Raw genomic sequence first — 13,231 nt, 5'->3', positions numbered from 1 at the left:
ATTAGAATTAATTTGAATACTGGATACAATTAACTTAGGCTTGAATAAAGACTGGGAGTGGATGGGTCATTACACAAAGTAAAACTATTTCCCCATGTTTATTCCCCCCTCCCACTGTTCCTCAGAAGTTCTTGTCAACTGCTGGATATGGCCCACCTTGATTATCACTACAAAAGGTTCCCCTCTCCCCCCGCTCTCCTGCTGGTAATAGCTCACCTTAAGTGATCACTCTCTTGTTACAGTGTGTATGGTAACACCCATTGTTTCATGTTCTCTGTGTATATAAATCTCCCCACTGTATTTTCCACTGAATGCATCCGATGAAGTGAGCTGTAGCTCACGAAAGCTTAGGCTCAAATAAATTGGTTAGTCTCTAAGGTGCCACAAGTACTCCTTTACATTTTGCGAATATAGACTAATACGGCTGCTACTCTGAAACCTTTCTGTAACTGTTGTTCTTCAAGATATGTTGCATATATCCATTCTAAGACCCACCCTACAACCCCTCTTTTGGAATTGGCCGGAAAGAAGGAACTGAGGGGGCACAGGGTCAGCTGGGCCCTTTATACTAGTGCTATGAGTGTGCACCAGAGCTAACCCAATGGCTACCACTGAGGGAAAAATTTCTGGGAGCTGTGTTTGGGGTGCTGTAGCAAAGGGGAGTGCCCTCCCTCAGAGACTGACAGCGAGGGAGAGTCCGACGTCCCCTGGTGTGCGGAACCCAGAAGGCTTAGGCCACCATGCCAGAAGTGGAATGGCAGGACAGGGACAGGAAGTATAAGAGGTGGACCCTGCAGCTCAGTTGGGCAGGAGCCACCAAAGGAGGCAGACGCTTCCAGCCTGCTGCTGGAGTCAGAACTCGCAGAAGACTTCTGCTGTCCCGAGGACACCTCCAATGAGGCCCATACCATGAAAGGTGCTTCTAATAAAGATTCCCCTCTTAAAGAGGTCCTAAGAACACATTTTCCTTGGGTCTCACATAATTCAGTATAATTATTATATTTGTTTCATGTAATATCTATCCTTTAAACATGATCTGAGAGAGACAAGAGTGGGTTGCAGATGCTGTACTAAAAAAAAACTTCCCATAAAATACCATGAAGGCTTGAAAGCTTTTTTTTCCCCAGACCATTTCCTGCTTGGATAGATTAGAAATATTAGATCTTGTCTTCTCTGTTCGCCTGGAACTCTATATGGATGATTGGAAAATGAGTGGGATTATGACACCACCTCTGATAGACTGCAACCTGAGCAGTTGAAGAGATTTTTAGTTAACATTAATTTAACTCACACAGTTGGGAGAGAACTCTGAAAGATTAAACACTTTGCCTCTTAAATTGCAGGTTCAGAAAGCTCCATCTAGTCCTCCAGCCAAACAGGAAAGACTAGACTTGGTAATCTTAATATTTCTAACTAAAAATATAACGAAAAGCACTTTTCCAGGTCTCCTTTATATATCATAAAACACAAAATAAAAGCACACATTTATTTTCCCTTTTCGGCAGGTCTCCTTTATGATATGTGTAATCAGTTAGGTCAGACATACGAGGAGCTAAACTTGTGGCTGAAGCATGGCATTGGTGTCTAAAATGTGGTGAACCTCAAACAGCTTTTGAAGCATTTTTAGGGCAGGATTGTGGCTATTTCCCATTCTTGTCATTCTGATAGTCACTGATTCTTTGTGCCAAAGTCACTGTTGAAGAATGTCAGCGTTCTCAATCTGGAAGTTGCATGCTTAATGTCTGCATTGCATTTATAACCCCACCTCCAGCCAAGGTATCAGAAGGACTACAAATGAAAAAGAAACAAAGTTTTAGGTCTTCAGAAATTTGTAAAACCCTTAAAAGAAAATCACTTACTCACGTCTTCCTTTTACACACACTCCACCATTGTCAATGACCACAAGCATCCAGTTCCTTAGTGGATTGTTTCCTGCATGATTATAAGACAGAACTTAGCATTTGTTATCCACAAGAGCACTTCCTGAAAATATGCCCAGTAAAAGGCTGTTTTTTAGGAAGGGTGCTTCTGTTACCGTTGTACTGCATTAAAACCCCTCAATGTTAATACTACTAGTCTTAACAATTGCTTAGGAACACAGGCCTCATTCTCCCCAGCCTGGCATCTAGTGTAATCATTTATACCAGTACAGAATGTGTGTAACATGTTGCCTCTTGTTTAAATGTATTCTGACTGGATAGCATGGTCCACTCACACTGCACAGGTGCAGTGGATGACATAAGGTGCTAAGCAGCGTACCTCCATCATAGCTGGTCTCAAGGCAGGAAGCCACATTGCTCTACTGCTCACTGTATCTGTTTTGTGGGTCAGAAACATTGCACAGCTTCCTCTGCCCCCAAGTCACATCTTTTCCCAGGGGACGTGACTCCGCTAACACACCTCACAATTGTCAAATACATTTTTTAAAACTTAAATTTGGCCCATTTATTGAACCCACCCACCGATCGGCCAAGCCAGCAGCACTCTGAGCTCTGGTTCCACCATGCTAATTAGTAATGCTGCTGTCACTGGGAGGGGCTGCCCCATTTTTTAAACCAAAACAAATATCCCCACCAGTAAATAAAATGCTTCACTAAGGGTTGTGTTAACCTCACCTGCCCAAGTAGAATAGCTAAATAATCACAATGCTTTCAGAAGTTGGGCTCAAGGAAGCCAGGGAATGGAAGAAGGCACCTTTCATCTTCATTTGTTACACCAGGAAAATAAAAACCAGCAGGATCTTATTAAAGGGGATAAGGCAATATGCTGCTTTCATTGTGAATACAGAAAGAACCATAGTAAGCAGTCAGTTATAGCTATAACATTCCATTCAATTTCACATTCATTCATACACACACAGGTTCTGCAAGGTTGTTATCATAGTTACCAGACTTAGAGTTGCTTGTGCCAAGCCACTGGCCAGGTGGCCTGGACACGAGGAGGGAGCAGGGCCTTGTCAGATGTGAATCTGATGCTCCTGGAAGTTGGTTTGCAGAATCAGACCCAAAGTCTTCAGGGCCTATTTTTATAAGGATTTATCCTCATTCAAGTCTATAGGGCTTGCTTCCTCATGCTGTTCTCATGTTTGGCTGCCGGCAGGTGCAGAGCACTCACTAATTTTTTCCTGTGGGTGCTCCAGCCCCGGAGCACCCATGGAGTCGGCGCCTATGGATCGAGGTGGAAACACAATCTCGACACATATTAAATGAGACAACCCCCTTCCCACCATAAAAGCAACTTAGTGTCACCATTTGTTAAATTCATTTTGAATGATAAGAATAACCACACAGCTTGGTATAATTACTCCTACAACAGAATTTACATTGGTGGCATTTGTATCTGTATGTGGTATACTTGAGATGATTGTAAGATAATCTGCTTCTGCTAAGGAGATCTCAGGGTTCACCTCTGGTAGCATTCTCTCAGTATTTGCTGATGAAGTTTGATGTTTCTCTCTCTGTGAGAGCTGATCTCCATTGTTCTCTCATCCCATTCTTGGGCAACATTGTTAGGGAAGAAAGAGTTTGCCTTCACTGTATTAATCATAATTTTACTTTATCATTAATATATTCTACAACAAGAACCCTCTCCTGACCACACTCAGTAACAGCTACTACTGGCATATTCTCTCACTTTATGTCCCTGGGCCAGGTTCTTCGCTAACACAAGCGGCATCCCACTGCAGACACATCTAACTAAAAAGTCATTTGCCAGCCAATGCAATTCTGAACTGCAAACAAAGGAGTCATGCAGCACGGAGGTAAAAGTCCTTCCATATATGGGAGTGCAGCTGGAAAACTGCATTTACTTACCGGAAAGGTAGGTAAATTGGAGTGAGTTCAAAGAGCAACCAAAATGGTTAGACAGCTGGAAAGATTAAACTGGGAGGAAAAACTAAGAGAGAAGTGTGTTTAGCCAGTGCCAGATTTACACTTTACATGCACCTAGGCACAGCATCTTCAGCGCCCTGCCCTGCCTACAGCGGACCTTTGTGTTTTCCGTAAAAAATTAAACTAAAAGAAATATAAATGATAATTTAAATACAATAGAACCTCAAAGATATGAACACCAGAGTTACAGACTGAGGGGTCAACAGGCCACGCTGTGGAACCAGAAGTCCTCAATCAGGCAGCAGCACAGACTTTAAAAAAAAAAAAAAATGCAAATACTGTACTATCTTAGGGCTCAAGGCTTCAGCTGCAGGGTGGTGGAGGGGCGGTCAAGGCTCCAGGCTTCTGACCCTCGGGAGCATCGGGGCACAGAGCTTTAGGTGGGGGGCTCAGGGCTTCAGCACCACGACTGCTCCCGGTTTCAGCACTGTAGGGGGTGCTGGGACTCTGGGCTTCAGCCCCGCAGCTCTGTTCCTTCCTTTAGACCCACGGGGGGCATCAAGGCTTGGGGCTTTAGCCAGTTTCAGCCCCAGCACTCCCCCTGGAGCTAAAGCCCAGAGCCCTCCCGTCCTCCCCCGAAGCAGAGAGTCGAGCCGTGGAGAGCCCTGGCAAGGCTGAAACTGGGAATGGAGCTAGCACTCCCCCGATATCTAAAGTGCTGAGCCCCAGTGCTCCCACAGGGCAGAAGCCCTGAGCCCCCTGCCCTGAGCCCAAGTGCTCCAAGAGTCAGAAGCCCCAACTCTGTTTCTCCACCTGCCCCCCCCCCCACCACATGTGGCTGAAGTCCATAACCTCTTCTTCAAAGTTACAGAACATTTCAGAGTTACAGACAACCTCCATTCCCGAGGTATCTGTAACTCTGAGGTTCTCACTTTTTACCCCTTTTAACTTTTAGACACCCCTAGGCACATGCCTCCTGTGCCTAAATGGAAATCCATCTCTCTGTCTAGCCTGGCTAAGGGCTTGATTCTCTGCGAAGTGCTGAACACTCTGCCCCCAATCCAGCAAGTCACTTAAGTACATGGTTAATTTTAAGCACGTGAGTAGTGCCATGCCCTAAGTGACAAGGTCCTGATCCTGCAGACAAGCACTTGCTTAACTTTAAGCACCCAACTAGGGTAGCCAGGAGTCCAGTTTTCGACCGAAACGCCCGGTCGAAAAGGGACCCTGGTGGGTCCGGTCAGCAGTGCTGACTGGGCCACTAAAAGTCCAGTCAGCGGCGCAGTAGGGCTAAGGCAGGCTCTCTGCCTGCCCTGGCTCCACGGCTCCTGGAAGCAGCTGGCATATCTCTCTGGCTCCTCGGCACAGGGGCGGCCAGGGTGGCTCTGCATACTGCCCGTGCCCACAGGCACCATCCCCGCAGCTCCCATTGGCCACAGCTTCCGGACCAAGGCAAGCACAAGGGTGTTTGGTTTTCTGCAATCAGAAAGTTGGCAGCCCTACACTCAACTAACCCCACAGGACTAGGCACCTCCTTCAAATTAAAAACGTGCCTGTTTGCAGGATTTGAGAGATGTGAACAGTAAAGAAAGAGGGGGTGATTTGGGGTGGGACCAGAAGGCTCTTACTGGGAAGGATTCAAAGAAGCAGCAATAGCTCCCATTCTGAATTTCTCCCCACATATGTCACAGAGGCAGAGCAGGGCTTGTACCCTGCCAGTCAGTGCAGTGCTCTGCTTTGGGAGTCACTCTCTGCTTGGCTCTGACAGGAGCACAGAACAAGCCTGTTGGCTTCACAGCAGCAGTGAAAACACCCACCAAACAAGTGCAGGGCAGATATGCCTGTGGCTGAGCCTGCATGTCCCACAGGCTAACTTGGGTCTACCGGTATAGATGCTACTGCACCTATTACAACGAAATGGCCCACCTTGAGTATCACTACACAAAGTAAAACTATTTCCCCATGTTTATTCCCCCCTCCCACTGTTCCTCAGAAGTTCTTGTCAACTGCTGGAAATGGCCCACCTTGATTATCACTACAAAAGGTTTTCTTCCTCCCCCCTCCTGCTGGTATTAGCTCATCTTAAGTGATCACTCTCCTTACAGTGTGTATGATAACACCCATTGTTTCATGTTCTCTGTGTATATAAATCTCCCCACTGTATTTTCCACTGAATGCATCCGATGAAGTGAGCTGTAGCTCATGAAAGCTCATGCTCAAATCAATTGGTCAGTCTCTAAGGTGCCACAAGTCCTCCTTTTCGCGAATACAGACTAACACGGCTGCCACTCTGAAACCTGTCTTAAGGCTGTACTTAAATAGCTGAAGCCCGCACGCACACAACAAAAGTTGGTCAGGCAGCAGCCAACCTCTGACCGTGTGCACAGGAGTTCACAGTGATTGGATTTGGAAGCGGAGGCTCACTTGAAGCAAAGAAACCACCCACTCAAGCAGGCCACATCAAAGCGCAAAGCAGCCGAGCCGCCCCGCCCGCCGGCTGGCTTTCACACATTCGCTATGCCGCTGATCTGTGGGCTGCAGACTCTCCAGCTCACAGCCGGCCCCGCCTCCCACGCAGCAGCTCCCTGCGGAACTGCCGCCGGAGCACCCCGCGCACAGACCGCTCAGCAACCGCAGCTGCAGCGCGCCCCGCGCCACCGCCCAGCTCTGACTCTAGGCAGACAATGCCCCAGGGCGCGCGCGCGCACGCGAGCAAGGTCGCGGCCAGGAGCTTGCGTGCTGACCCCCTCCTCGCGCGGTACTGTAATTCGCCCCAGGGGGAGAGCTACCGTAAAGTCTGTAGCACTGCAGCCTCAACCTGTTCTTCAGCTCCTTGCCGAAAGGAGCCTGCTCCCGCACGCTCGCCCCAGCTTTAGAACGCCTTGTCTTGAATGGTTCGGCCACTTGCCAAGAAGGATGGTTTTGTGCCTAAGGGGCAGGCCTAGGCAGCAGCAGGCCTAGGGTCTGTTTCCACCTCTAACAGTGGCCTCATTTTTCCTACCTCAAGCGGGAGCTGTAGGGTTCCTTCATTCATTGCAGTTTTCCTGTGACAGAATGCAACATAATCACATTACATGAAATCCTTTCTTCTTTCTTCTTTGGTTATAAAAACAAGCCCTACCTTTCAGGCATGCACTAAGCTGTGTCCTCTGAACTCAAATACAAGCATCCTGTGCGGTTTACTTTGGTTAAAGTTCATAAGTGACCAGCCTCTCACTGCCCCTTCCTTCCTACTAACTTTCCATGGTTGCTTTTGCTGTGACAGAAAGGGTTGTTTGTTTCTCTTGGTTTCACTCTGCAAAAGAGGCTAGAGATGGAAGAGGGGGAGGATGGTTACACAGCCCTACGCTTCAAAGGAAGAAGGAAAAGATCGAATGGAAGTAAGAATAACATCTCCAGAGTTTATTTCTGTGCCATGTACCACCAGATAGTTTGATTTAGTGCAGTGGTTCTCACCTAGGGGTCTGGGGCCCTCTGGGGGGCTGCAAGCAGGTTTCAGGGGTCTGGCCTGCCAAGCAGGGCTAGCATTAGACTCACTGGGGCTCAGGGCAGAAAGCCGAAGCCCCACAGCCACTACATGGGACTCAAGCTCAGGGCCCTTAGCCCCACCACCGGCGGGCTGAAGCTGAAGCCTAAATGCTGTAGCTTCACGGGGGCTCCTGTAGCATGGGGCCCCAGGCAAATGCCCTGTTTGCTACGCCCTAATGCCAGCCCTGGCTTTTATATGCAGAAAACCAGATGTTGTGGCACGGGTGGGCCGTGGAGTTTTTATAGCATGTTGGGGGGACCTCAGAAAGAAAAAGGTTGAGAACCTGTGATTTAGCGGCTAGAGCAGGAAACGGAGTCACGACTAGAGCTGGGCAAAAATTTCTGCACGCTTTATTTGATGAAAAATACAGTTTTGACTGACCCAACAGTATGTGCAAATTTGGTACAAATAATATTGGCTAGTCACAAAATAGTGGAGGTGGTGGTGCTGCTGCTAGCCCCCCAACCTTTAGTCCAGGGGTGGGATGCAGGTGATCTGGCTTTGAATCCGTGCTCTGGAGCAGAGCCTGAACACCCTTTATTGATTCATCAAAAATTTTAAAAATCAAATCAGGTTCAGTTCAACCTGAACCAATTTTTCCCCCCCGTTGGTTTTTTTTTTTTTTTTGAACTGCCATCAAACTAAAAGATCAGTTATTTGTCCAGCTCTAGTCGGGACTCCTTGAGTACATCCACATGGCAAGCAGAAACCCAGAGCAGCGAGTCTGGCTCTAAAGAATGGGGTTCACAGGGCTCATGACACAGTGCAAAAATAGCTTTGTAGATGTTCAGGCTTGGGCTGGAGCTCAGGCTATTTTTAGCACTGTAGTGTGAGCCAGAGTTCACAGACCCAGGCTCTGAGACTTGCTGCCGCATGTTTCTGCTTGCCATATAGACATACCTCTTCGGTATTTATCCAATTCTGCCATTTGCTTGCTGCATGACCTCCAATTAAGCATGCTATTTAAACTTCCTGTATCTCAGTTTCCCCGTCTGTAAAATGTACTTGTTTCTGGATGTGGTGAAGCTTAATATTTATAAAACGTTTTGAGACCCTTCAATGAAAAGTACTATAAGGGTGCATAGGCATATTTATTTTCATTATATTTTTCTTTAATGAGATTTGATAATGCCATAACCACAGATAGGTTAGAATACGTTGAACAGAGAGGGCATGATTCCTCTTTCACTCATATGTCAGTGGAGTTACTCCTGATTTACACCAGCATAAGTGAGAGGAGAATCAGGCCAAGAGTCTTAACAGACTTACAGAAGCCCCATTTGCACATGAGATAATGTCTAATATGCCTAGCCTATACCGGCTGCTTTTGTAAACACTTTTGAAGAGAGTGACTGGGTAACAGCTTTTCCCTGGCACTACTGAAGCCACTGATAGGATTTGTCACTCTTCTATGGGTTACTCTTTAGCGAAATTAATACGTTATTTATAAAGTAATTATATCCGGAAGTCATCACAAAATGGTGCCTTAACCCACAGGTTCCTGCCCATTTATGTAAACATCAGCTAAAGCTCCACAGAGCGAGCGTGCACGCGGGTATGTGCTATCCCAGTGCAGCAAAACAGAAATGTGATTCTTAAAAAAAGAGAAAAAAATCACTTTAGGGCAGGGGTGGGCAAACTTTTTGGCCTGAGGGCCACATTGGGTTTCCAAAATTGTATGGAGAGCCGGTTAGGGGAGGCTGTGTCTCCACAAACAGCCAGGCGTGGCCTGGCCCCTGCCTCTTATCCGACCCCGTCACTTCTCGCACTCTGACGGCTCCCCCGGGACTCCTGACCCATCCAACCCCCCCCGTCCCCTGACGGCCCCCCCGGGACTCCTACCCCATCCACCGCTCCCTGTCCCCTGACCACCCCTGGACCCCCTCAACCCCTGACTGCCCCCTGCTGCCCCATCCAACCACCCCCTCTCATTCCTGACTTGCCCCCCGGGACCCTTGCCCCATCCAACCACCCCTTTTCCCTGTCCCCTTACTGCCCCCAGAACCTCTGCCCCTGACTGTTCCCCGCCACCCCATCCAACCCCCCTTCTCCTTCCTGACTGCCCCCCCGGGACCCCTGCCCCATCCAACCCCCCTGTTCCCTGCCCTCTGACTGCTCCGCCCTCTATCCACATCCCTGCCCCCTGGCCACCGCCACAACTCCCCTGCCCTCTGTGTGGCCCGTGGGTCGTAGTTTGCCCACCTCTGCTTTAGGGCAATGAATAAGCCAAAGCTAATTACATCTTTCGTTGTTCTCTTAGGAGAGTGGTCATCTAGCATATATTTGGAGAGGGGTTTACAGAAGGAAAGGACTGCAACTCAGCTGTTCTCAACCTTTCCAGATTACTGTACCCCTTTCAGGAGTCTGATCTGTCTTGCATATCTCCAAGTTTCACCTCACTTAAAAACTACTTGCTTACAAAATCAGGCATAATAATACAAAAGTGTTACAACACGCTATTACTGACAAATTGCTTACTTTCTTATTTTTACCATATAATTATAAAATAAATCAATTGGAATATAAATATTGTACTTCCATTTCAGTATATAGTATATAGAGCAGTATAAACAAGTCATTTGTCTGGATGAAATTTAAATTTGTACTGACTTCGCTAGTGCTTTTTATGTAGCCTGCTGTAAAAATAAGCAAATATCTAGATGAGTTGATGTACCCCCTGGAAGACCTCTGCATACCCCTGGTTGAGAACCGCGGCTGTAACTTATCTGATCTCTGAGTAAAATGGAAGCAAGTATATTTGTATCATGGACCTAGAGAATGTAGAGTAAGAATTTAGAGGGTGAGGTGTGACTGAATGATTTGGGAGTAGTGGGAAATGGGTTGCCATGCAGCTCCACCTCAATGGTTTGAATGACTCAAGGAGATCGCATATAGAACCTTTTATCTCTAGGGCACAGTTTACATCCACTCTCAGGTCATGGGGAATGGGTTAAATAGAGCCTTCACCTCTGCAGAAGTCACCTTTTCCAATCTTGCCCTATGCATGTGGAGATTGAATAATTCAGGGGGGATGGAAGGGGATACTGACCCACTCAGCTTTAGGTGCCATCAGTTCCTATCTGTTCTATGCAGGTCAGTAGGGAGTGATCAGAAATCATTCCCATCTGCCAGCTGTTCAGTGTGTTGTGTGAAATTATTTAGGGTTGCAGTCTAATTTCTGATTGGACAGTTGTCCACATCACAAAACCCACTTCCATGGCTGGGATTGCTTACCCTTAATTGGCTCGCTCACAAGGAATGAATGGTTTACTGAGACCGAATTCCCTACTCAGCCCTTGAAGAGGGATCTTCAGATCATGATCAAGTCACTTTGATGGGGGGCTGATGTGTGTGTTGGAAGCTTGTACTGCCACTGCTTATACTATACCTGTTTGGAGAGATATACAAAGAGCTTCAGGTTCCTGGACTCGCAACCCAGCACCTTTTACCAACACTGTATTCACGGAAAGTAAACCACCAAAGAACAGAATAGAGATAGAAATGTCCTCTTCCTCCAACCAGGAGGCTGGTACAATCTCATTGACTACGGGAGGCTTGATGGTATATAGGTTCATAGTTCAAAATACTTAGTCCCTAGATTCATAGATTATAAAACTAGAAGGGTCCATTGGGATCATCTGATCTGACCTGTATAACGCAGGCCATAGAACTTCCTTAAATGAATTCCTGTTTGAGCTAAAGAGGAGATCGAAACATCCACAATGCCCCATATGAAGCACCATTGCACCATATATACCATGAAAGGAAATTTCTTCCTGACCTCCAGAGAGTAGTTTATGCCCTGAAGCATTAGGAATGAGGGAAATATGTAACCCTTGTAGAGTCACTGCAGATGCTATTCTTATATTTTAATTCCTACAGAGCTATGTGCCTCAGTAGTAACCCAGATCAGTGCCGTCTGTTGGGCAATTCTAACTTTCTTTCCTTTTAAGTGCCCCCCTTGCCTTCTGTTATGGGTTAGGATGAATAAAAGTGCCCAGCTGGCCTTTGCCTTGGTGGGTGTCTTCCTGTTTCTAACCAGGGGTCGGCAACCTTCGGCATGTGGCCCATCAGCGTAATCTGCTGGCGGGCCGCTAGACATTTTGTTTATGTTGACCGTCCACAGGCACAGCCCCCGCAGCTCCCAGCATCTGCAGTTTGTCATTCCTGGCTAATGGGAGGTGCAGGAAGTGGCAGCCCGCCGCTTCCTGAAGCTCTCATTGGCCGGGAACGGCAAACCGTGGACACTGGGAGCTGTGGGAGGCTGTGCTTGTGGACGATTAATGTAAACAAACTGCCTTGTGGCCCGCCAGTGGATTACCCTGATGGGCTGCATGCCGAAGGTTGCCAACCCCTGATTCTAAACTATGCTAACAGCTCCTTCTGTACTTGCAGCTTCTTCCAGGTCTTCTCCATTTTGCCATCCATTTACCATATCCCTAGGAGTAGCGGTGACCATTCTGCTTGGGACTGTGATGGGTTTGACTGTTCTGAGTAAGTTCTGGCTCCTTGTTTCAAAGCCAAGAAGTCACAAGAAGGGGAGGGTTAGTTCAATAATGGGTTAGACATGCCATAGGACCTCCATTTTCATGATCATATCTTCCATCCCTAATCCATCTGCCCTGAATATTACACTGGAAACACAACAGCTAGAGATTTCTAGCGCTCAGCCATTTTAATTGATGGAAGGAAAAGAGAGCCCATTGAAGAGGGAAAGAGTTTACATTTAGAAAAGCTTGGCATTTTCATTCACTGCTCCTGCTACTTGTCCATTTGGCAGGATGAGACAAGTGTAAAGCAATGACTGAGGCATAAAAGCAGACCTCTGCCACAGGCAATTTGGAGAGACAATCAGGCCATCTGTGGCAAAAAAAGGACAATATTAGATGGGCCTCATTTTTCCTCTATCAGCTCATCATAGGGTGACACTGCCCTTAGGAGTGAGCAGGGCCAGTGCCTCTGTGACTCATCAGCTGTCTCCCAGTTGTTTTAAAAGAACTTCTGAACGGCCATACTGGGGTCAGACCAAAGGTCCATCTAGCCCAGTATCCTGTCTTCTGACTGTGGCCAATGCCAGATGCTTCAGAGGGAATGAACAGAACAAATAATCATCAAGTGACTGTGATCCATCCTCTGTGGCCCATTCCCAGCTTCTGGCAAACAGGGGTTAGGGACACCATCCCAAAAGAGGGCACCTGGGCTGAGAGGGAGAGAAACCTGGCCAGTCAGAGCTCCCAGAGACCAGGAGATGGGAGGAGTTGTCTGGTAGAGCCTATAGGGAGCAGATGCCTCTCTGCAGGCCTTCCCTGGAAAGAGGTGGGAATTATTAGGAAGGCAGTGGAGTGGCTGGCTAGCTGACCTTCCTGAGCCAGACAGACAAGCCAGGAGAGAGCTTAAGACTGAGAGCAGCAGAGGGAGATGCTTGCTGGCTCGTGGAGCCAGAGACCTGAAGCCGAAGGGACAGAGAGGGCGGAAGACTGGGAGAGAGGTATGGTGAGGGATGCCAGAGCCTGTGGTGAAGGACGCTGATTGATTTGATGTTGGGAATATGATTATGGGACTTGGGTTATGGGTTGTGTGCATGGGACTTTGGTAATTAACCCTGCAAGGGCTATGGTTGTACTCAAAGATAGTTTGGGCTATTCACTGGGGACTCTGAGAAAGGGGAAACTGAGGCAGATGTGCCTCTCATGCTGTGGCTTGCTGTAGAAGGGCACTCCAAGCAAGGTTACTGTGTGACACAGCTACTCATTTTGCTTAATTCATTACATGTATTTATATCTCTATGTGTTTTCTATTTAAGTCTTTCAAGGCTCTAGTCTCAGCTGCCTCAACAGTGCCCAGAATTTGTCTGAGGAACTCAGTGGAAATA

General features: G+C 47.4%; 1 long non-coding RNA gene across 1 annotated transcript; it reads right to left on the bottom strand.

Annotated features, from left to right (window-relative positions):
• Positions 1–1,434: 1,434 nt before the first annotated feature.
• LOC140906344 (uncharacterized) lies at positions 1,435–6,693 on the bottom strand. Its single transcript, XR_013635299.1, has 3 exons — positions 6,620–6,693; positions 2,888–3,165; positions 1,435–1,788 (listed from the first exon to the last, which is right to left on the bottom strand). It is a non-coding gene; the product is annotated as an uncharacterized LOC140906344 (long non-coding RNA).
• Positions 6,694–13,231: the final 6,538 nt, after the last annotated feature.

Source organism: Lepidochelys kempii, chromosome 1, assembly GCF_965140285.1.
Source record: "Lepidochelys kempii isolate rLepKem1 chromosome 1, rLepKem1.hap1, whole genome shotgun sequence".
NCBI lineage: Eukaryota > Metazoa > Chordata > Testudines > Cheloniidae > Lepidochelys > Lepidochelys kempii.
The sequence above is the reverse complement of the archived record's forward strand: the minus strand, read 5'-3'. Positions and strand labels throughout refer to the sequence as shown.